Source organism: Rattus norvegicus, chromosome 5 (assembly GCF_036323735.1).
Source record: "Rattus norvegicus strain BN/NHsdMcwi chromosome 5, GRCr8, whole genome shotgun sequence".
Classification (NCBI taxonomy): Eukaryota; Metazoa; Chordata; class Mammalia; order Rodentia; family Muridae; genus Rattus; species Rattus norvegicus.
This window is the reverse complement of record NC_086023.1, coordinates 139688020-139712241: the sequence shown is the minus strand read 5'-3', so window position 1 is coordinate 139712241 and position 24222 is coordinate 139688020. Positions and strand designations below refer to the sequence as shown.

The 24222-nt window shown below is 46.1% G+C and overlaps 1 protein-coding gene and 2 pseudogenes across 2 annotated transcripts in view; all 3 read left to right on the top strand.

Annotated features, from left to right (window-relative positions):
- Window positions 1-9600: 9600 nt before the first annotated feature.
- Rps29-ps10 (ribosomal protein S29, pseudogene 10) lies at window positions 9601-9749 on the top strand (annotated as a pseudogene).
- Window positions 9750-21696: 11947 nt separating this feature from the next.
- Window positions 21697-24222, top strand: part of Nfyc (nuclear transcription factor Y subunit gamma) — a 68526-nt gene continuing 66000 nt past the window's right edge. For both annotated transcript variants that reach the window (XM_006238785.5, XM_039109298.2), the window contains exon 1: window positions 21697-21827. The gene's annotated coding sequence lies outside the window, so the exon portion shown is untranslated. The remainder of the gene's footprint in view (window positions 21828-24222) is intronic.
- The window catches only part of LOC103692477 (60S ribosomal protein L34 pseudogene), a 33512-nt pseudogene continuing 31500 nt past the window's right edge, over window positions 22211-24222 (top strand).

Sequence of the window (24222 nt, the reverse complement as noted above, 5' to 3'; positions counted from 1 at the left end):
TTCTTACCGTCTAATCCAGACCTAGAACTAGAGCCTGTGTGGAAGGCTGCTTGTTCCGGAGCAGGCAGGAGAATTAGATTAAAGTAGGCGCTGTGAGGGCCGGGAAGTTATCTGGAACAATGTTGGAGGTAAAAGACGGAGAACTCAGAGCTCTGAGGGTTAGAATGCCTGAGGGGAGCCAGGCTGCCTCTCTCCTGTCACAGGGACCCGTAAGTCAGGCACGCCTTGGGCAGCATGGTTTCTTTGCTTATTGTTGGAAACCTTGGGCTTCCTTTCTGAAGAAATACACAAACATACATTTTATGTATATAATTTCAGGTCCCTCGAAACTACGTATATGCTTCCAGAAGACTGAGGTGAGCTGGCTCTCAAGTGCAAATGGAAGAATTCAGCAGGCAGAATTTCGAAGTTAAAATTAAATTATATTTAAAAACATATTATAAAGTCTGTGTGGATAACGCAGTATGGCATCTCGAAGCAGGACTAGACAGACCCTTGAAACAAAATGGAATACAGAAATAGACCCACTGATGACTGTAGTCACACAGAAATTAAGTATTTCATGGGCCTCTGGATGGAAGAAACTTGAGGTCTCCAAACACAAAGTAACACAAGAGAAATGGAGATGCTAATTGCCCTGGCTCCGTACATAGCGTACACAGGTGCTGACCTAGCACACTGTCCTACATAAACAAATAGAATTAGTGTGTGCTAACAAAATGTGTTCAATGTTTAATGGAGAGGGAAATGTTAACTACCCTAATCTGATCACCGCTCACTGTTTACATGTATTGAATTATGACTCTACCCCATGCATTTGTACAATAACCAAATGAAAGAAACAGGCTCAGCCACACTGGGGAATTCGGGGAAGATGAAGATGGTGCTTCAGATGAATCAGCGGAGGGAGGGGACTGGGCATGAAGGGTCGTGCCTGTAATCTCAGCACTTGGAAGGCTGAGAGGGAAGGGTCAGGAATTAGAGGGTAGCCTGATCTATACAGTAGGACCTGTCTCAAGAAAGCAAAGATGGAGAAATAGGAAAGAAAAAAATAGGTCATTCGTCAAGTGGAGAAAGGGAAGAAAGCCACGCCTTACAGAAGAAGGGAAATAAACTCCAGGTAACACATTTAAATAATAACAGCATATGATATACCGGAAGCAAAACATGGGTATGTTTCTCATCGGGAGACCAAAACCTTTTTTTAAGCTGAGAAACCATAGTGGGAAACACTGAGACATTCGACTTTCTTGTCTACCAAAGAAACGACCTCAATATCAAATTTGAAAGACAAGTCACAAATTGAAGGGAATAAACGCCCTCCATTCTGCCCCTCTGGCCCGTCATCTCCCCTCCCAAGTCTAGGGGGAATACACAAGGAGGGCCTGTGAGAGTCCAGACCAAGCACATTGCGGAGACTATTCCTAAGGCATCCCGGCCAGTGCCCACCTGTTCTAGGACCGGGAAGCCCCGGAAACCCCAGCTCTGCCATCTGGGTCCTCAGCAGGTGACAAGGCTGAGCCAGAGTCGGCCCGCAGGTTGCTCACTACTTCCCTCACGTGGCCATTCTGGAAACTGCACATTTCAGTTCAAGCTACTTCATGTAGTTTGTCTGTGACGTCTTTTCTTTCTTGAGAAAAGGTCTCACTATGTAGTTCTGGATGTCATGGAACTCGTTTCGTAGACCAAGCTGGTCTAGAACTCACCCTGCTTCTGCCTCCTGAGTGCTGGGATTAAAAGTGTGAGCCACCAAGCTCAGCATGAGAAACTTTTTCTTAAAATAAATGTTTCCTGGGCTGGAGAGATGGCTCAGTGGTTAAGAGCACCGACTGCTCTTCCAAAGGTCCTGAGTTCAAATCCCAGCAACCACATGGTGGCTTGCAACCATCTGTAATGATATCTGATGCCCTTTTCTGGTGTGTCTGAAGATAGCTACAATGTATATAATAAATAAAGATGTTAAAAAAATTTAAAAAAAATAAAATAAATAAATGTTTCCCCTTTAAGAGAGTGAACTATTGACTTACACATGGTTGCCAAGTTAGCTTATTTGTGTGAGTAAGCGTGTGTGTGTGTGTGTGTGTGTGTGTGTGCGCGCGCAACAGTGTGTACATGCCAAAAGTGTTTTGAAGTCAAAGTACAACTTTCAGGAATCAATTCTCTCTCCACTGTGGGTTCATAAAATTCTACTGGAGACCTTTCTCAAAAAACAAAACAAACAAACAACAAAAAACAAAGGGGGCAGTTTGGGGATTTAGCTCAGTGGTAGAGCGCTTGCCTAGCAAACACAAGGTCCTGGGTTCGGTCCCCAGCTCTGAGAAAAGAAAAAAAAAAAGAAAAAAAAATCAAAGGGGGAAGGCACAAGAGAGAGAGAGAGAGAGAGAGAGAGAGAGAGAGAGAGAGAGAGAGAGAGATATTAGCAGTTAAGAGCACTTGTCACTCTTGCAACCCAGGATTGATTCCTAGTACCCTCAGGCACCACATGACTGTTATTCCAGCTCCAAGAGATCTGACAGCTTCTTCTGAGGTCACCTTGGCAGGTACCAGGCAAGAATGTGATATATATATATATATATATATATATATATATATATATATATATATATATATATGCAAAACACTCATACATTCGTACACAAAAATTAATTTTAAACATTAAAAAAAACAACAAAACTCTGATCTGTGGGACAGGGCTGTCAGCAACCCCCTGGAGGCCACCTGCTCTTCTTTCATGGAGCAGCTAGTAAGAGCCAGGCACTACTGGGCATGGAAGAGTAAATTAGACCCGGCTTGGCCCTCCTGAAATTTACAGCCTGGGATAGATGTGGGGAGGAGATAGGAAAAACAAAGGGAGATTACAAACTCATAACTTGGGTACCCTAAAGCAGGCCTGGAAGTCAGGTAGAGGAACGCTTTTCCTCTGGGCTTCCTCTGGCCTCCTCCTCACATTCTTTTCTAGGACAAAAAAACAGGAGAACATGATCTATACCCCCAAAACCTTGCTGCGGGTTTTGGAGCCCGCTTCTCCTGCCCGTATCCGGGTTCCAGCTTTCTTGGGAGCTCAGCTCACCAGGCGGCTCCACTGGTTACAGTGATCCCCGGTCCCACCATGTGGCCCGATGACCATGTGCTCTGTCTCAGCCCAGATGTCACCGTCCCCGGATGGCCCCTGCTCTCTTGTCATCCCTGGCCAAGATGGCTCTCAGTGTATGGCTCGGAGTGCAGACTGCAGAGCGCAGTATGAACAGAGCAGGCTTTGGCATCGGAGCCCCGCTGTGCTGTTTATTTTCTGGGAACCGCTCTGAGTCTGTTTCCTTCAGCATGTGTGAAATGTGCTGCGGGCTGCATAAGGGCGCTGTAAAGCTGAATGAACAAACGTGTATAAGCGACAGCGACCAGGACGCAGTGCTGGGTAAGCGTTTAGGTCCCTATTTATACTTCGAATGCTTTTCTGCTTTCATCGCCTCTACACCCGAAGTTCCCAAGGACCCAAAAGGGGACAGGGGAGAGGAGGAAGCCATCCATGATGGCACTGAGCAGGCCTTAAGACCTGACTTCTTGTAAATAAGGGAATGAAATGGTGACTCTGTGGGGGGAGTTCCAGGCAGGAGCTCCGGACTCTTGAGCCTCCGATCATGATCCCAGCAATGGTAGAGTTTCTGTGTGACTCATGTCCACTCTGAGGAAAGCCACCCACTTCAGCATCATCTCCTGTATCCCGAGAGGCTGGGGTGTGGATGCCCGCAGAGGTCTGCCGCCATCTGCCCGCAAGTTCCTCTTCACCTCACTCTACTTCCATCTCTGGAAGGGAGCATGAGAGCGAGACCAGAAGACCAGAAGGAGCATACAGGATTCTGTCCCCTTAGCCCTTCCATCCTCTAGACCAGAGCAGGTGGGACCGGCTCCTGAGACAAGGGCACCATTTCCAACTGCTGACATCTGATGGCCTTGTATGAGCCAACTAGAATATCTCTGGGGTAAAGAACAGGAGGAAGTTTCCAGGTGGCAGAGGATATTGAAGTAGAGAGGCCAGACACAAGTGGGCCTTGGGCAGCTAAGCCGCCTGCAAGCTAAGGTGAGAGGCGGTAAGTATATATGGAAAGGAAGTAGGAAGGTCATAGGTTCCAGCCCAGTCTGGGCAACATAGCATCCGTCTTAAAGTTTAAAAAAAAAAAAAAAAAAAAAAAAGGAGCAAGAAGAGGGACGGATTGAAATAAAAATGAAAGCGGAAACCTGACTGACTTTAGGCAGAGGATGAAGGGACAATCTTGTCCAGAGATGGCACTGGAAAAGTGAACAGAACAAGAAGAAACCAGGATTAGAACCGAGTTAGACCTGCTGTCTTAGGTAGGGTTTTACTGCTGTTGACACCATGACCAAGGCAACACTTAGAAAGAACAACATTTAATTGGGGCTGGCTTACAGGTTCAGAGGTTCAGTCCGTTGTCATCAAAGCGGGAACATGGCAGCATCCAGGCAGGTGTGGTGCAGGAGGAGCTGAGAGTTCTCCATTTTCATCTGAAGGCTGCTAGCAGAATACGGACTTCCAGGCAGCTAGAATGAGGGAAGCCCACACCCACAGTGACACACCTACTCCAACAGGCCATACCTTGTAACAATGCCGTTCCCTGGGCCAAGCTTATAAAACCCATCACGCCTGCCTCCTGCCAATCAGCTCTAGGTCTTATGAGGTACCCCATGTATGTGAGCCACGTTGACTGGGTTCTTGTATCTTGTAGCTCATTAAGCCTGATTCCACTGTCTGTCCCTCTTTGGAGCCTGGTTTCCTGAACTTTCTAAACAGTCCTTTCCAGATTGTTGTGTTGAAGCAGCAGGGTCTGTTGCCAGCAAATGAGATGGTGATTGGAGGCCTGACATCCCCGCCCTCCAATAGCTTAATTGCTGGTTAGAGGATCCAGTGCACACCTGGCTTTGAACCTGAGCCCCACAGATACAACCTGCCTCCTCCTTCCATCACAGCCTTTGTGGCATTACAAAGGAGAGGAAGAGTGTGGCGAGTTCTTGGCAGCATCTCCTGGCTGCTAAACGCCCTACCTGCCCCTTAACACCTTCCTGGACCCACTTTAGCCTCTCTGACGACTTCGGTGTCAGGTTTGTTCCAAAGAAAGCACAACTCCAGGAAGAACTTAAGACAAAGAAAGTTTTCTTCTCCCTGCCTCCCAGCTGCTTGGCCCTCTGCATGCGCCCTGCCTTCCTCCTTGGCTAGGAACCACGGTGTTGATGACACGTCCTTGCTTCTCTGTGGTGCTTTGTCCCTTTCAGAGCCTTTTCATAGGCTGCATCTTGTTTGCCACTCACAGAAACCCAGGGAAGGGCAAGAAAGAGTAGAGGTCGCTCCCTTACCATCCCCCAGCTCTCCTCTCCACTTAGAACTTTATTTATTATGGGCTTTAGAGAGTGTGCTATGTAGACCAGGCTGCCCTCGAATTTTATATGTAGTTAAGGATATCACTTTCGAGTTCCTGATTCTCCTGCTTTTGTCTCCCAAGGGCTGTGGTTATAGGTGCACGACACTATGCCAGCAAAACAATTTACTTAAAGCATTTTTTTGATAGTTTTTGCCATGTGTCCTAGACTGGCCTTCAACTTATTACCCTCCTGCCTCATCCTCCTGAGAAGTGGGATTACGGGCATGCAATGCCATGTTTGGCTGAGATATATGTATATATATGTATGTATATATATGATTTTCTTTTTTTTTTTTTTTTTTTTTTTTTGGAGCTGGGTACCGAACCCAGGGCCTTACGCTTGCTAGGCAAGCACTCTACCACTGAGCTAAATCCCCAACCCTATATATGATTTTCAAGACAGGATTTCTCTGTGTCCTCTGGCTGTCCTGGAACTCACTCTGTAGACCAGGCTGGCCTCCACCTGCCTCTGCTTCCAGAGTGCTGGGATTAAAAGCTTGTGCCACCACTTCCTGGCTTCAAAATAAATTTTCATTATCCCTACTTTTAGAACAGGCATGGTGGCCTACTTCTTTAATCCTGACACTTGGGAAGCAGAGGCAAGCAGATCTCTGTGCATCCTAGACCAACTCGTCTACACAACTAGTACAGCCAGAACTACATAGTAAAACCCTGCCTCAAACAAACAAACCAGCCAATGACAATATCGAAACTGAGTTTCCTAATGGCTTCCCTGTGATCACACAGCAAGTTAACGGCTCAGTAGAATCTAGATGGTTTCCAGCCAAGGATCACACTTAAATGCAGCTATCTTCTTAGGATTTGCCTGACCCCAGCTTGCAAAACGGTACCGACATAACAAGGTGCTGCTATGAGAAGTAACATTCCTGTGTTTTTTATAACAATTCCCTCTGGATACTTGACTACCCCACAATGGCTTGGGTAGCACCAAGAGACCACAGAGGAAAGCTGGAATGGAGGCAAGGGTTTTGTGACAGTTCCTCTGGTGTTGACAAGGATAAATGCTTCCTGCTTTGATTGCTGAAAGCAGGGCGGAAGGTGAAGCGGAATTTACAGAGCCCCCAATTTGTCCCTGTGTTGGCACTGCTAAAGAATAAAAGTAAATAAGAAGCAGTCGCAACAGACTTTGACTCCCCTCTCTCCCTTAACTCTATTTTGTGACAAAGACACATTTCCCTACCCCCTCTGTTTTGAGCTTCCTTGTCAATTGTGTCCCAGGGGTCCATCTGGTTCTTTTGGAGCCCATTGAAGCTGCCACAGCAGAGTCAAGTTATCTCGTGAGGCAAACTGCAAGCTCTGTGTCAGGCAGTTCTAGGGTGGAGGTGCAGCTCAGTTGATAGAGTGCTTGTCTGGTGTGCACAAGGCCCTGATTTGATCCTCACACAGAATTCCAGCATGGAGACACATGCCTATAACCCCAGCACTTGGGAGTGGAGGCAGGAGGATCAAGGTCGTTCTTGAGGATGTATCGAATTTGAGACCTGCCTAGATTACAAGAGACCCTGTATCAAGCAAAGAAAGGAAAGGACAGTTCTATTGGAGAAGGGGAGGTGGACTCCGAGGGAGTGGCAGTCTCCCAGTGTTTTTTGGGAGGTCTGCCCTCTCTTCTTCCCAGTGCCCTGGCAGAGTGTCACTGCATCCCTCTGACAGTTTCATCCAGTTCCACAATAGCAAGGCCTCATTGCCGGGGAGCTGGCTATTTCTGTCAGCTTTTTTCCGAGGACCAAGACAAGACCAAGTCGGTTGGGGTGAAGACAAGGTACAGGAACAGTTGTTTAAATGCCCAAACAAGGAATTCAGCTCAGTGAAATGTTTAGAAAGACTCTAGAAGACCCGGAGGAGGGGACAGAGTAAGGCAGAATAGACTTAGTAGCAGCAGAAAACTCCTCCCCACCCCCAAGGCCTAGAGCTGTGGTTCTCAACCTGTGGGATTCAACCCCTTTGGGGTTCACATTATCAGATATTTACATTGTGATTCGAAACAGTAGCAAAACAGCAGTTATGAAGTAGCAATTGAAAATAATTTTATGGATGGGGGCGTCACCACAACATGAGGAACTATATTAAAGGGTCACAGTATTAGGAAGGTTGAGAACCACTGATCTAGAGAATCAGATGAAAGGGTATGGTCTGGGCTCCTAGATGCTACAAACAGGGCTATCAGCGATCTCTGGAGCTTCCGAGAACCCATTGCCACACCTGCATGCCACTGACTAACTGTGACAGTGGTCTGCCTCCAACCTTACAGACACTCCAAGGTCTGCACGCCCTAGGCAGTAGCGGTTGCCAGAAGCTCTGGCAGGTGTAGAGAGAATAACAGCTTTGCTTCTGACTGCCAAACTGCCAGCCCCTCTCCAGGCACACAGGATCCCACCGGAACTTCCTATTGGTCAACATGAGAAGAATCCAGGTGGCAGGAAGAAATCTGGGAGGTGTATTTTGTGGGATGTGAGGGGCATGTGTGTGTTCAGCACCCTTCGGTACAAAGCAGTGTGGGAAGGCTTGTGCGAAGCCGAGAGCAAACAGATAAATGACTACAAGCATAGATACTCCTGAAACTTTCAACTCAGTTTGGTACCATTCTTAAGAATCTAAAATGTGGGGCTGGAGAGATGGCTCAGCGGTTAAGAGCACTGTCTGCTCTTCCAGAGGTCCTGAGTTCAATTCCCAGCAACCACATGGTGGCTCACAACCATCTATAATCATGTCTGGTGCCCTCTTCTGGCCTGCAGGCGCATACACGCAGGCAGAAAGCTGTATGATGTATATAAATAAAACATAATAAATAAATGTTTTTAAAAAAGAATCTAAAATGTACTGCAAGTGGGGGTGGTGCTGAGGACCAAATCTAGGACTTAGTACATGCTAAATAAGTGTTCTACCTTTGAGTTATACCTTTCCTGTGTATTATGTATTGGATGATTATGTATGTATGTATGTATGTATGTATGTATGTATGTATCTATCTATCTATCTATCTATCTATCTATCCATCCATCTATCATCTATCCATCTCCTTTGCGTTGTTGTTTAAAATAGGATCTTGGGGCTGGAGAGATGGCTCAGAGGTTAAGACCACTGTCTGCTCTTCCAGAGGTCCTGAGTTCAATTCCCAGCAACCACATGGTGGCTCACAACCTCTATAATGAGATCTGATGCCCTCTTCTGGCCTGCGGTTGTACATGCAGGCAGAGTGCTGTAAACAATAAATAAATAAATAAATCTTTAAAAAGAAGAAAGAAAGAAAGAAAGGAAGGAAGGAAGAAAGAAAGAAAAAGAAAGAAAAGAAATAGGATCTTGCTTAGTAGCCCAGGCTAGAATTCTCTCCAGTGACTTATAGGTATAAGTCACTCACGATACCCCATCCAATTCTCCCTTTCTACCAGCCCCTCAAGTCCTTTCCAGGACCTATGTCTTATTAGGAGGCTAACCCTAACCCTATTAGGAGGCTTGTTCCATCTGGTAGAGCAGGTTTGAACCAATCAGGGCACTCAATACTCTGGCTGCAGTGATTGGCCAGGTGGGCATGTAACCTAGGTGTTCCATTCAGAGTCTGGCAGAGAGACTCTCTTCCTTGCTACTTGTAAACACAGTAATGTGCAACGTTTAGAACTGTTGCCAAGTCTCTTGGGCCAGTACCGGAAGTGGAAACTGAGAACGGAGAATTCCCTGGGGCCTTGATGATGGTGGTGGTGGTGAAGGTGATGATGATGGTGGTAGACTCGTGTAATTCACTGTAGCCACCAAAGGGAATTCCAGCAGAGTGGACCAGGTCTATGCATTGTACAGTGTCTCATCAGTTGTAAAACATGAGCAACCGGGCAGGAGAGTGGTGGCTCAAGAACGCTGGCTGCTCCTCCAGAGGTCCTGAGTTCAACTCCCAGCAAATACATTGTGGCTTATCACCATCTGTGATGAGGTCTGGTGCCCTCTTCTGGTGTGCAAGTGTACAAGTAGGCAGAACATTGTATACATAATAAACGAATAAATAAACCTAAAAAACAAAAACACGAACAAGCAAGAGCCACTAATAAGCCTTTGGGAGAGCGAAAGAAAGTTCTGGGAGTCTGCATTTCCCCGTAGTAACATCTTAGATGAGGACTTGGAAATATTCTTCACGCCTTTTTCCTCGTTGGGCGTCAGAAGGCAAATGGGTCACCAGTAGCTCTACTGAAGTCACCCGCGGAAGTTCGGCCAGGGTTCTCGCACTTGCCACGCATCTGTTCTAACCACCACGGTCTGAGCCGTCAGTACTTCCGTGAGTACGCGAAGGACGTAGGCTTCGTTAAGTTGGACTAAGTGACCTGAATGGAGTATTCGACTGTCTACCCAGTGAAACCGATCATGCCGTTCTTTGTGCACAAAGAATAAAAAAGTAAAGGCTAAAAAAAAAAAAAGGAAAGAATTCTTCACTGTATCCGTGACAAGAAATTAGTTCTATGCACTTTGCTGGGACTCAGGTCAGTGCTCAACTCAGCAGAGAAGCATCTTACAGTAAACGGTGGTTAACACAGAGAGCCACACCTGGACTACGTGCTGAGCCCAGGAGACTTGTGGGATGTCGTCATCAAGCCCCTCCCCTCAAGGCTCAAGGATCTACCAGAAAGAGGATGCAAAAGGATTGTAAGAGTCAGAGGCAGGGGTTGGGGATTTAGCTCTGTGGTAGAGCACTTGCCTAGCAAGCGCAAGGTCCTGGGTTCGGTCCCCAGCTCCGGAAAAAAAAAAAAAAGTCAGAGGCAGGGGATGTCTTCAAGAAAGCAATTTTGCAGTATCATACCTGATATATGAAGGAACACACAGAGACTGTGGCAATCTATACAACACCTGAACAAGTTCAAACTGAGCAAAATCACAACATGGAAAAGAGGAAGTGGATTTAAGTCCCAGCCCTTGCCACGATGTAATTTGCAATTGGTATGTTAGGAAAGGGAAAATCAGTTTTCTCCCATGGAGTGTTGCCGGCCCCATGTCTAGGAATATCTGGCCAATACAAATGGATTGCCACAGTTTTGTGTGCACCCTTTGTCTCTTTGTTGTTGTTATTGTTGTTGTTTTGTTTCGTTGGGGTTTTGTTTGTTTGTTTTGAGTTTTTGGGTTGTTTTGTTGTTGTTTGAGAGAAAGAAGGAACATGAAGTTGGGTGAGTAGAAAAGTGGGGGGAGCTGGGAGGAGTTGGGGGAGGGGAAAGAATTTGATCAAAATATATTGTATAAAAATGTTTAAATCGGGGCTGGGGATTTAGCTCAGTGGTAGAGCGCTTACCTAGGAAGCACAAGGCCCTGGGTTCGGTCCCCAGCTCCTAAAAAAAGAACCAAAAAAAAAAAATGTTTAAATCGAAAACAAATAACTACAACTGAAGTGATAGCTTAGTGGTTGAGAACACTGGCTGCATTTCCAGAGGACCTAGGTTCAAGTCCCAGGACCCACATAGCAGCTCACAACTGTCTGTAAACTCCAACTCCAGGGGATTCTACATCCCCAGTTATACATCCATTGCAGGTAAAACACCAATACACATAAAACAAAAATAAATAATAAATCACTAAATGAATCTTACACTGTGACCAGAGCACATTTTGATATACACAGGGCTAAAACAAACTTTACAATACTTTTAATCTTGCTTTGTGCAGTCTACTCCATTTCCCTCTGGTAGTCTGTGCTATCCCATTCCATTTTTTAAAATGCAAGCTTGTTCAAGCATCCCAATGATTTCAGGATCTGTTACTGTCTTGGGACCTGCAATTAGAACCATTTCCTATACTTTGCCAAAATCAATTGCTACAAATTTTACTCTTGATTCCCCCCAACCCCCCTTGGTCTTTTCTGGGCAGAGTCTTGCTACACAACCCTGGCTGGTCTAGAACTTGCTGTGTATCCCAAATTGGCCTCAATTCTATGGCAATTTTCCCACCTCTGTCTCTCAAGTGCTGGGATTACAAGCATGTGCCAGCACATCCAACTAAAACCTTGATTTTAGGCATTTTCAACGTCACCAACTGTCTCACTTCTCACAACTCCACTGCTGTGTCCCAGCTCCTATCAAAGAGGAGCCGGGGCTACATAATGAGACCCTGTTACAAGTAAACAAACGAATACAAACACTTTTATTTCTTTTTTTTTAATATTTATTTATTTTATGTGTAAGTACACTATAACTGTCTTCAGACACACCAGAAGAGGGCATCAGATCTCATTACAGATGGTTGTGAGCCACCATGTGGTTGCTGGGATTTGAACTCAGGACCTTTGGAAGAGCAGTCAGTGCTCTCAACCACTGAGCCATCTCTCCAGCCCCCAACACTTTTATTTCTAATTGTGTATATGTATGTTGGTTTGTGGGTATGCACATGAGAGAACGATGCCTTAGGCGTCCAGAAGGGGGCATCAGATCCCCTAGAGCTGGAGTTACTGGTGTTAGTGAACCTCCTAACACCAGTGCTCGAACTGAGCTCAGATCTTCTGCAAGAAGAATAAGTGTTCTTAACCACTGAGCCACCTCTCCGGCCCTGCAGCTTTTTCTTACGTTGTCCATTACCTCTTGTCTGCCAGAATATTTAGTTTGCTCACCTGCTCTAGATCCCCCTCAAAAGCAGACATAAATAAATTTTTTTTAAAAGCCCTTTTAAAATTCGATTTCAATTGCTTTCCTGAGTCTGAGATGTGGTTGAGTGGGACAGGAAGCAGGGATCAGTAGATCAGAGGAGATACACTCAGGACCAGCGGCAAGGGACCTGGCAAGAAGGGGACAGCGGGCACAGAGGAGAGAAGGCAGGAATCCAGATTTGTGGGAATGAGCAAAAAGCAGGAGTAGATTTCGATCCCAGAGTAACCGTCCTTAAGCCTTTCTTTCCTCTTGAGACTTCCCGCTCTCGAGCTCCCACATCCTAATTCCCCAAGGCTGATGTCTGGAGTCCGGCAGGCTTCGGTTCTGTCCTATCTGAGCCAAAGGACTTGGGATAAATTTCATCTCTTCTTTATTTCCACCCATCCTGCTTGGAATAGTGATGTAGGCTTGTAATCACAGCATTTGGAAGGTAGATGCAGTAGGATCAGGAATTCAAGGCCAGCCTCAGCTACCTAGTGAATTCAAGGCTGGCCTAGACTGCATGAGGTTCTGTCTCAAGCAGAAAACCAAGCAGCAAAATAATTTCATTTCCTAGTTAGTCCCAACTACTATTAATTATTGTCATTATTAGTCCCCCACCAATATTAGTTACAGGAGTAATTACTTGTTGATCGAATTCTCTGGGCCAGGCACCACTCTAAGGACCTCTTACAGAAGGGGTTTTCAAGCCCCGTTTTTCTAAGTACTCCCTCTGAGAACTAACATTAAGTATTTGAGTATGTACCATGTAACGTGGGTAGGTTGGTTTATTTACTTTGAAGACATTCTGATACCTGGTGTGGATTTTACACCATCATTTGGGAGGAGCGGTTGGTTTGGGGGTTTCTGAAACTGGATGTTAGAATATAGCCCTGGCTAGCCCTACTTTGCAATGGTCTAGCCTCAGCCTCTTGAGTGCTGAGGTTACAGGCATGAGCCACCCCACCTAGCCCCCACCACATCTTACACTTCTTTTCAGGTTTTGTTTTGGTGTGGTTTTGTGGCTGGTCTTTCATTCACAGAGATCTGCCGGCCTCTGCCTCCCGAGTGCTGGATTTAAAGGCCTAAGCCACCACACCAGACAATACTTCTTGTCTTCATTCACTCCCGGTCTCTCAGTTGTGGTCTTGTTGCTATTCTATCAATGTGAAAAGACACTGTGACCAAAGCAACTTGTGAAAGTAAGCATTTAACTGGGTTTTTACTTACAGTTCCAGAGGATTAGACTTGTAATCTGTATGAAAAGGAGTGTGGCTGCAGATAAACAGGCAGGGAGGCATGCTGCTCAAGCAGTTACTGAGAGCTCAACAGTCTGCAAGTTACAGGCAGAGACAAAGAAGGCCTGCTGTAAACTTTCGAAACTTCAAAGCCCACCCCCCAGTGACACACCTCATCCAACATGGCCACACCTTATTTATTTATTTATTTATTTATTTATTTATGTATTTATTTATTTCCAAACAGGATTTCTCTGTATCCATGGCTGTTCTGGAACTCACTCTGTAGACCTAGCTGGCCTCAAACTCATATAGATCCACCTGCCTCTGCCTCTGAAGTGCTGGAACTAAAGGTGTGAGTCGCCACACCTGGTTAAGGTTATCTCTCTCTCTCTTTTTTTAAAGATTTATTTATTTATTTTATGTATATGAGTACACTGTAGCTGTCTTCAGACACACCAGAAGAGGGCATCGGATTTCATTACAGATGGTTGTGAGCCACCATGTGGTTGCTGGGATTTGAACTCAGGACCTCTGGAAGAGCAGTCAGTGCTCTTAACCACTGAGCCATCTCTCCAGCCCCAAGGCTATACCTCTTTTCTTTTTTTTTTTTTTTTTTGGTTCTTTTTTTTGGAGCTGGGGACTGAACCCAGGGCCTTGCGCTTCCTAGGCAAGCGCTCTACCACTGAGCTAAATCCCCAACCCCAAGGCTATACCTCTTAATCCCTCCCAAACAGTTCTACTCACTGGGGGCCAAGCATTTAAGAGTCAGAGCCTATGGGGCCCATCCTGTTTGAAACCACCACACTGCCAAACGCAGTGGACCAGTGACCCCACTGTGGCCCTTCCATCCTCTCTCTCCTTGTGGTACAGCACACCATGAGCCAACTGCCCTTCCAATCTTTCAGTTCTCTGACTCAGGGAGATAAGTGGAGCTGGGATTCAAACCCTGATCAGGCTGACTCCAAACCACATTCTATGATTAATACTCCACTATACTTTCCAATGTAGGTCAAAAGTCTACCTGAGTACTCTCTACTGCATACTCATCCACCATAAGTAGCTAAGTTCTTTTTAAGGGCTTTGCACATGCTAGGTAAGTTCTCTATAATGTAGCTCAGGTTGCCCTTAAACTTTCTGATCCTCACGCATTCTCCTCTGGCCTGCTGGGATCACAGGTGTATGCCATGGTCTGGGCTAAATTGAAACTTAATTAGATTAAAATTTTGGTCTCAGTGTGATTGCTAGCCTTGGTTGTTGTCTTAGTTAGGGTTTTAGTGCTGTGAACAGACACCGTGACCAAGGTTACTCTCCTTAGCACATCATTTAACTGGGGCTGGGTTACAGGTTCACAGGTTCAGTTCATTAGCACGGCAGCATCCAGACAGGAACGGTGCAAAAGGAGCTGAGAGTTCTACATCTAATTCCAAAGGCAAACAGGAGATAAATACCCAGGCTGCGAGGATGCGGATCTTAAAGCCCACACCCACAGTGACACACCTCCTCCAACAGGGCCATACATTCTAATAGTGCCACTCCCTGGACCAATCATATACAAACCATCACATTCCACTCCCTGGTCCCCACAGGCTTGTCCAAACATATGAGTCTATGGGGGCTATACCTAAACAAAATACAATTAGTCCAACTTCAAAAGTCCCCACTGTCTATAGCAGTCTCAACAATGTTAACAGTCCAGAGTTCAAAGTCTCTTCTGACATTCATTCAATCACGTAACTGTAATCCCCAAAGCAAGACAGGAAAACAGCCAGACAAACTCCAAAGTCTGCGTCTCCGTGTCTGATGTCAAAGTGCTCTCCAGGTCTCCAACTCCTTTTCCACCTTTGTTGACTGCGACAAACTTCTTTCTCCTGGGCTGGTTCCACTCCCCGTTAGCAGCTTTCCTCAGCAGATCGCCCATGGCTCTGGCATTTCGAACGTCTTGGGGTCTCCAAGGCAACATTACAGCTTCTTCAATGTCTGGGATCCACACATGATCTTCTGGGCTCTTCCCAAGGGCTTGAGTCAAACCAATCTGTCAGAAAAATGACTGCTTATTCTGAGAACAGGTCTTCTCTAAAGACCTCACCACACACAGATGAAGGATGGCTCTACAACCTAAAAAGGGTGGAGGCATGGGGAAAAGAGTGAGATTAACCATGCGAAGAGGCTCACAGAAGTTCCTGGCCAGCCTATGTGTAACTGTGTCTCAAACAAAACAAAACAAAACAGGAAACAGGCATGCTGTTACAGGTTGAAAGGGCAAAGGGATGTGGGCTGTGCATTGAGACAGCAGGTGTCTGCCCCACGGCTTACAATCAGCTTGTAATTGAAGTGCCATGTGTCCGAGCTTGAACTATAGATACTCAGCCCCCGTCTGGAGACTGCCAATCATTGTTCCAGATGCGAAATCTGAGAGTCCCACCAACACCCTTATTTGTCTTCTGCCCATGTCCCCTCAATAGTCATCAACTGTCAATTCCCTTCACCCCTACCTCAGTAACAACCGCCTTTGCATCCACATCCTCTTCCTGTATTCTTGCTGCTGTCCCCAATCCCGTCCTCATTACATCTTGCCCAAGATGTTGTAGAAATGGGTTGATGACACGGCAGCCCTAGTCCATTTGACTCTGGTTTCTGGATTGTCTTTAAACACAATTTTGAGCCCTATCACACTTGCCTTTAGAAAAACTTCTGTTGGGAATGTTACATAGTTAAGATGCTTCCTCAAAAAATTAAATATAGGCTTGTCGTATAATTAATTCATAAGGTCACCTGTAGACCTAAACCTCAAAAGACCCGAAAGAACACTCTAAAAACACACTGCACTAAGTTGTGTTGTGGTTGTCTTGAAAGAGGGTTTCATTTTGTACCCCAAAACTAGCCTTGAACTCACAGAAATCCTCCTGTTTCAGCCTTCCAAGTGTGAGTTTCCACATTCTGTTTGTACACTGCTATTCAAAGCACCCAAAAGATGAGAATAACTCAACTGTCTATCAAAATGTATTATAGTCACACATTAAATAAAATATTTAATATAAAAGAGAAACATAAGGAGTGGTGGCACACATTTTAATCCCAGCATTCCAGAGGCAGAGGCAGAGGCAGGTGGACCTCTGTGAGTTTGGGGCCAGCCTGGTCTACTTGTCAAGTTCTGGCTCAGCCAGAATTGTATGGTAAGAACCTGTTTTTTGTTTGTTTGTTCATTTGTTTGTTTTTGTTTTTTTGTTTTTGTTTTAAAAAAGAGCAGAGATGGTGACACCATCCTGTAATCCCATTTAGAGGGACTGAGAGTTTGAAGTGAGCCTGGGACACATAGTGAATTTAAGGATAACCTGGGCTAGGGAGGTAACTCAGTGAATAAAATTCTTGCAATGTGTGATGGTTGGTTTTAATGTCACTTGCCCCAGCTTAGAATCACCTGAATAGGGAATGTGATGGCTATTCCTACTTGTCAACTTGACTACATCCGAAATGAACTACAATCCAGAAATGGAGGGCACACCTGTGATCCAGATCTTGAAGCTGGAAGACATGAATCTTGACCCAAATTTTGACATGCAGATCTTGAGGCATAGTGGTCTTGAAAAGCTTAGGCCCAGGCAGGGTATTACACATCTTTACTCCCAGGAGACTGAGGCAAGCAGACCTCTGAGTTCAAGATCAGCCTTGGAAAAAGCCAATCCAAGATCCAGGCTTGGTGGTACATACTTTTAATCTGGTCCACGCCTTCTGCTGCAGGCCTATATGTGGACATTGCAAGAAGGAAGACTTGATCCTCTTTGACTGCTGGCACTTACTTGCCAGCACATCTGTTGGAACCGACTTCTACAGAAGACCAGCTTCATAGACTGAGCAACTTCTAGGCTTTCGGACTTCCCATCCACAACTGCCCACTGTTGGGTTAGTTGGACAACAAACTGTAAATCATTACAATAAATTCCCTTAATATATAGAGACATTCCATAAGTTCTGTGACTCTAGAGAACTCTGATTTGTCCAAAAGGCTTCTCGTCTTATTGCCTCAATTCACTTGGGAAGACCCACTAGGATTGTGGTAGGCCACTTCAGGTAGGCACTTCTTGGCAGAAGAAGGACAATTAGCTGCCTTTGCTTCCAGGGCCGTCCTTCTTGCTTGTTCAGCTTGCCTTTCAGCTGCTGCATTGATTTATTCTGTTGGTGGTGGTGCTTCCTTCCCTGATGTCAGAACCAGCATTTTCAGGCCTCTATTACTGAAGCCAGTGGCTCTCCAAGAACCTTCCAGGTTTCTGGCACCAGATTGGGATTGCTTAGGCACCCACTGAACAACTACTGGGTTGCCAGCCTGTGCAGTAAGACAGCTACTGTGGGACTACTCCAAGAAAATGAGGCGCCCGGCATTAAAGACAGAACAGCTGCTGGGCTGTCAGCCTCCGGAGTAAAACAACTGTTACTACTTAAACAGAAGGGAATGTAGTACATTATATTCTTTTTTTTTTTCTTTTTTCTTTTTTTTCGGAGCTGGGGACCAAACCCAGGGCCTTGCGCTTGCTAGGCAAGCGCTCTACCACTGAGCTAAATCCCCAACCCCCATTATATTCTTCTTATTGAGTTTGTTCTTCTAAAGAACCCTGGCTAATACACTCTGCAAGCATACGGACCAGAGTTCAGATCCCCAGCACCCAGATAAATACTGGGTGGGTATGGCAATCTGCCTCCAATCCTAACACCCAGAAGGCAGAGAGGGAATCCCCAGAACAAGCCAACTGGCCTTGCTAGCCCTATCAGTGAACTCTGGGTCTAATCAAGGGACCGAACCTCCATGAATAACTGGAATAACGTTATGAAAGAACTTGCATAACGTCATCCTTGGGCCTTCACATGTATATGTACATACATGCATATGCAACATGTATATGAACTCACATGTATACACAGCCATATACACACATGCACCCACACACATGAGACATGTCTCTCTCTCTCTCTCTCTCTCTCTCTTTCTCTCTCTCTCTTTCTCCCTCTCTCTCTCTAAAACTCCAACAGCATGCCACTTTTCTCCCTCTGTCTTCCTCTCAGGTCTAAAGCAGTGCGCCATGCATGGAAGTGGTTTCAGAAATCCATCTGGCCTCTCAGGAGTGCTTAGAACTGTAAGGAATTCACTCTGGCCCCAGAGCTGATCTTTAACTTTCTGGATTCAGAAGCCTAATTTTTTTTTAAATTTATTTAATACGTAATAATAATTCTTTGGTTTCCGGGCAAACATCCCCCTCCCCCCTCCCCTTCCTTATGGGTGTTCCCCTCCCAACCATCCCCCCATTGCCGCCCTCCCCCCAACAGTCTAGTTCACTGGGGGTTGAAGTCTTAGCAGGACCCAGCAGAAGCCTAATTTTTTACCGTGAGTCTAGAGTGGAACAAAGTTTTGGGGAGTTTTGAAGGCCATACCCTCACAGAAACTGTTATTTATAGAAATCAGAGTTGGATTAATTCATAAAGAAAAATACGGGGTGTTTTGGTTTGTGACACATACCTGCAGTCCTAGCTACTCAGGAGGCTAATAAGGCAGAGAGCAGCTTGAACCCAGGCATTTGAACCAGCCTCCAGACATTTGTTGGGCCAGCATGCAATCACATCAGAAAAATGTGTAAGACTTTCTTGGTTGTCATCTTGACTGCATCTGGAATGAACTAAAACTCAAGTGAGTCAGTATACCTGTGAGTGATTTTTCTTTCTTGATTGAATTATTTGAGGTGGGAAGATCCACCCTATATCCAGATCTTTTGAGGTGGGAAGATCTACCTTAAATCTGGGCCACACCTTCTGGTGGCAGTTTATATAAAGGAAGCTTTTGCTCTTGACTCAGTTGTTTTCTCTTCTCCTTCACTGGTTTTAGAGCCTACTTCTTTGGGCTTTGGACATAGACTGAAGATCAGCTGAAGCATTGAGCCTTGTGGACTATTGAAGACCACCATAACCGGACCATAGCCTGTAAGCCAATTATTTATACACACACACAGACCTCAGAAAACCCTGATTAATACAACAAATACAACACACTAACCATTTCCACATCCCCTTTCTTTCTCTATTAGTCAGGGATAAGTCTTTATTTGGAGCAGTTAACATGGTATAAGGACACAGAGTTTGTGGCTTACATAGTTGGGAAGTCTAGAGGTAGGTACAGCTTGATGCCCGGGACTGGAGGACAGCCTAGCCATCTGTTTCCCCTTACCACTTTGTTCCATATGACTCTCAGGCTTGGTTTCTGCTTTCAATTCATTATGTGGGGGAAAGACATGGCAGCAGGATGGGGAGGCCAGGGCACAGAAGAAAGAAGCTGGCTGGTTACATTGTTGCAATGCTAATCTTTAAAGTTTTAAAGAAATTTATTCATGCTTATGTGTGCTGCCTGTGTGAATGTATGCAATAAGTATGCATGCCCCCACAGAACTCAGAAACTCAGAAGAAGGCATCAGATCTTCTGGGGTTGGAGCTGTGCATGAGCCAACTGACACGAGTGATCTCAGGGCCTCTGGAAGAACAGCCAGTACTGTTAACCACTGAGCTATCTCTCCAGCCTCTGCATGCTGAGCTAAGAGGCTTGCTGCTTGAGATCATCTCATCTACCACCTAGGTAACATCAGGAGCAAAATCCCTAGTGTTCGACTTTCAATGTCCAATGCTAATGTTTTCCTTTGGAACCTACCTTGTTTTGGGATGCCATTGTTGACCAAGCCCTTTGGGTCAAAGAATCTCTCCAAACAGGGTATATACATCACTCGACAAAACCAGTTAAGCTTGCTTCTTAATTTATATTCACACTTGCCTTCTTTGAGATTCTTCCCATCTGAGTTGACCAGAGTTTGCTTCGTTTTGTGATATTTGTAGATAAGCTCTTGGCTTACCCCCAGAGAGAGCTGGGACAACCACCAAAGGAATCCCAGTAGTTAGTAAGAATGAAGATTTTATTCTTGCTCATGGCATGATTAGCTGTGACTCTGCACATCTTCATTCTTGGAGAAACAGCTTTATTGTGGCATGCTGCTCTCATGGCAGAGGAAAAATGCTAAGGCCGGAGCATGGACATAAATTTCTGCTTGTAAGTGTACCATGCCAACATGGGAGGTGGAAGCAGGATAGTCAGAAGTTCAAGGACATGGGGGCTGGGAGAGATGGCTCAGCGGTTAAAAGCATTGAATGCTCCTCTAGAGGTCCTGAGTTCAATTCCCAGCAACCATGTCATGGCTCACAACCATCTGTAATGGGATCTGATGCCCTCTTCTGGTGTCTGAAGTCAGCTATAGTGTACTCATATAAATAAAATAAATATATATTTTTTAAAAAGTTCAAGGTTACCTTTGACAATATAGCAAGTTCAAGGCTAGTCTGGGCTACGTGAAGCCCTATCTTTAAAAACAAAATGTGAAGCATATAGTTTGTCCATCCCCACCCCCAACTTCTAGTGTTGGGCCAAAGGCTCTGTGCGTGCTAGGTAAGATTAGGCAAACATTCTGCTACTTAGTTGCATCCCCAGCCTTCCATTCATAGTTCTGACAAGCCTGGAACTTGATTCTTAGAGGAGGCTGGTCTCGAACTCACAGATCCTCTTGCTTCTGTCTCCCACGTGCTGAAATTAAAGGTTGCGTTCTACTATGCCTGACCCCAACCTATTTTTATAGAGGGGGCCTCTCATTGAACCAGGAGCTTACTGACTCAGCTAGGCCGGCAGGTTTCTTTTCTAGCTTTTCAATTATGGGGGCCCATTGTGCTAGCGGCATATGGGGTGTTGAGGAATCTAACCCAGGTCTTAATGCTTGTAGGAAGCACTTCACTGATCCACGACTAACTCCATCTTTAATCTTTTGTGCCAATTCTAACGTTTGAAAATGTCACCTTTGTGGTTGCTTTTTAATTATCTTTATTCATTTATTGGTGTGTGTGTGTGCGTGCGCGCGCGCGCGCGTGTGTATGATCAGAGTACAACTTTCAGGAGTCAGTTCTTCTGATCTATACTGGGTTCCAAGAATCGAATTCAGGTAGTCAGGTTTGCCGAGGCATTTCGCTGGCCCCTGGAGGCTTTTAAAATTTGGCATGCCGGCGAAGGTCTTTCTTTCCTCACCATTCATTTCCTTTAAAAACAAAACACGGAAAACTATTTTCAAAAATTCAGAAGCAAGCGCATTAAAGCTGAGAGCTTCAAGGATAGAACGTCCTCGGAGGTCACCAAGAGACGCCTCCGGAGCCCCTGGAAAGGGGCGGGGCCATAAAAGTCTCAGATCTCACTATTCCGTTTTGCCCCGCAGGCTGCCCTACTCAATTCTCGCGAGACTTCAGTCGCCTCAGCTGCTGCGCACTACGCGGCGCTGGGAGTCAAGGCGCGGAGTGGGGGAGGGGCAGGGGAGACGGTACAAACGGCGCGGCCGCCATCTTGTTTGCGCCCCCGCTCCGCACGCGCTCCGTTTTCCGTGACGCACGCTTTCCCCCTCCCCTCCGCCGCGCCCGGGCCTCTGCACTGCCCGACGGCGCAGCAGCGCGGGGGCGGCTGCTTTCTTCGCTGGACGTCGGAGTAGAGGCCTGTGAGTGTATGGAAGCTTGGGCGAGGAGGGTGGAGAGAGAGGTGGCGGCCGGCAGTGAGGGCGGTGCTTCCCGCCTCTGGCGGAGATCTCACTTCCCTCTGCGGCCGCCGCTGCACTTCGGTCGGCCCTGCCGCCGCCATGTTGTGTCTTCGCCGGGCCCGCCGCTGTCGTCGCGGCTGCGCTCGCGGGGTCCGTGCGCCTGGGCCCGCGGGCTTTCTCCCATTGGCGGAAGGCGACTGCGGGGGGGCTCGCTCGTGATTGGTCGGCGGCGGGGAGGCCGCGGACCTGGCACCTTATTGGTCACGCCGGCTCCGGCCTGAGGGGTGATGAAGGAATTAGCGGCTGTTGGGATGCTAGCTGCTCAGGCTCAGGCGGCAGGGGCGATGATTCTTCTAATGCCAGCGTGGCGGGGAGACTCTGGGATGAAGCCGGAGGCCCTAAAGAGAAAGAGAGTGGTAGCCTGGCGTGTGGCCTGCAAGGGGGAGGGGGCACTACTAATTCCAGAGGCACTCAGCCAACTACAAGATGGGGGCGTGCAAGCCCCTGGTTTGTAAACACGGAACAGGAGTTACAGAAGTGTCTTCGAGATCTAGGGGTGCTAGACTTGGGATCCAGCTTGGGAATGACCCTAAATAGTCTTGAGTGCATGGTATGGAAATAGTGGGAGTGAGGACCAGAAGAACAGAATCGGTTAGGGAGTCTGCTGTAGAATTCGGATTTTGAAACCCGGAGGATTAATGTGGAACTCCAGAGTCCATTCTGGGTTCTGAAATGGAGTGTGAGAAACAGGTAAACAGAGGGATCCCATTGGACAGGTGTGTCAACTTTTAGAAATTGAATGCCAAATTTAACATTACATTAAGTACAATCAGAAAGTTGGCTGTAGAATGTATTTGCATACTTGGGAAGTTGTGTGTTACAGGATTTGGGGTAATGCTAGTTTTGAGATGTTACATATGAAAATTTCTTGGTCTAAGAAAAATATAGGATCAGAGCTTTGTGCTTGTTGGACAAACATTCTAACAGATGAACTACACCATCCATCCCTAAAATTGTTATATTTTTACTTTCAATTCAGAGGTATTGAATCACTAAGGGCCCCGTGAGTAACAGGAATAATAGACTTACCTTGTTTCGAGTGCTTACCTGGGTGTATAAGTACATTTTACCCGTTACTCAGATAATGGACTCATTATCATTCTCATTCTCTGAGGAAACAAGAGTTTAGTAATTTGCTGTAGTCAGGTGTGCTGTCCCCTGGTGTGGGGTCATCAGGCAGGCCAAGGTGGGAAGGTTGCTTGAGCCCAAGAATTTGAAGTCAGCCTGTAGGATATGGTGAGACTCTAAAAGCCAAACAAAACCACGAGGAGATTTAGTTAAGTTCACAGCTAGAAAGTGACAGCCCAGATCCAGACACAGGTCTGTAATTCTCAATCCCTACGCTGCTTTTAGAGTTCCCCACTTCATATCCTTCCTTTTCTTCCTCTGTTGTCTTCTTCTATCTTTGCTCTCTCCTCCTCTTCCTTTACCTTTTTTCTTTTGAGACAAGTTCTCATGTTGTCCAGGCTACCCTTAAACTTACTCTGTAGCTGGTAATGACCTTTCAGTCCTGATTCTTCTGGACTCACATCCTAACTGATGAGATTTCCCAGAGAGTCCCATACTGGGATCTTGGAGCTCTTAATTCTTTTTTACTTTGACATTTTTATTACATTTTAATTTGTTGTGTACATGTCAGTGTGTGAGCCCTAGCATTCGGGAGGTCAGAGGACAGCTTGTAGGTCTTCCTTCTACCATGTGACACCCGTGGGACGAGTCCAGTCCTCAGGCTTTGTGGCATTGTGCAAGAGTCTTACCCACTGACCTACCTTGCCAACCTGGAGCTTATTTTGACTTTATTTTTCTTTCTGGGATGGGGTCTCACTATATAGACCAGGCTGACCTGGAATTCATAGAGACTCCACCTCCTTCCTAAGGAATGGTGACATTGAAGATGTCACCAGGTCCAGCTGGAGCCCTTATTTATTCATTTATTTAGGTTTTATGGGGTGGGGGGAGAAGGAGAGGGCTAGAAGGTTTCTCTGTGCAGTTGTAGCTGTCTTGGAACTCCCTCTGTAGATCAGGCTGGCCTCGAACTCCGAGATCTTCTTGCCTCTCCGCCTCCTTAGTGCTGGATTAAAGGCTGTGCCATCACTGCTCTTCTGGAACCCCTGAATTTAAACTCTGTATTACCTTGTTGCCACAGATTGTTGTGGAAAAAGGAAAACCCTTGCAAGCATCTTAGTTCAGAAAGTTATCTTAGGCTGTTTTTAGGTATATTATTTGTGCTGAGGTTCTAAAGAGATAACCATGCTGAAGTTACTTAGTTTGCAAAGTCAAGCCATGTCTATCTGTC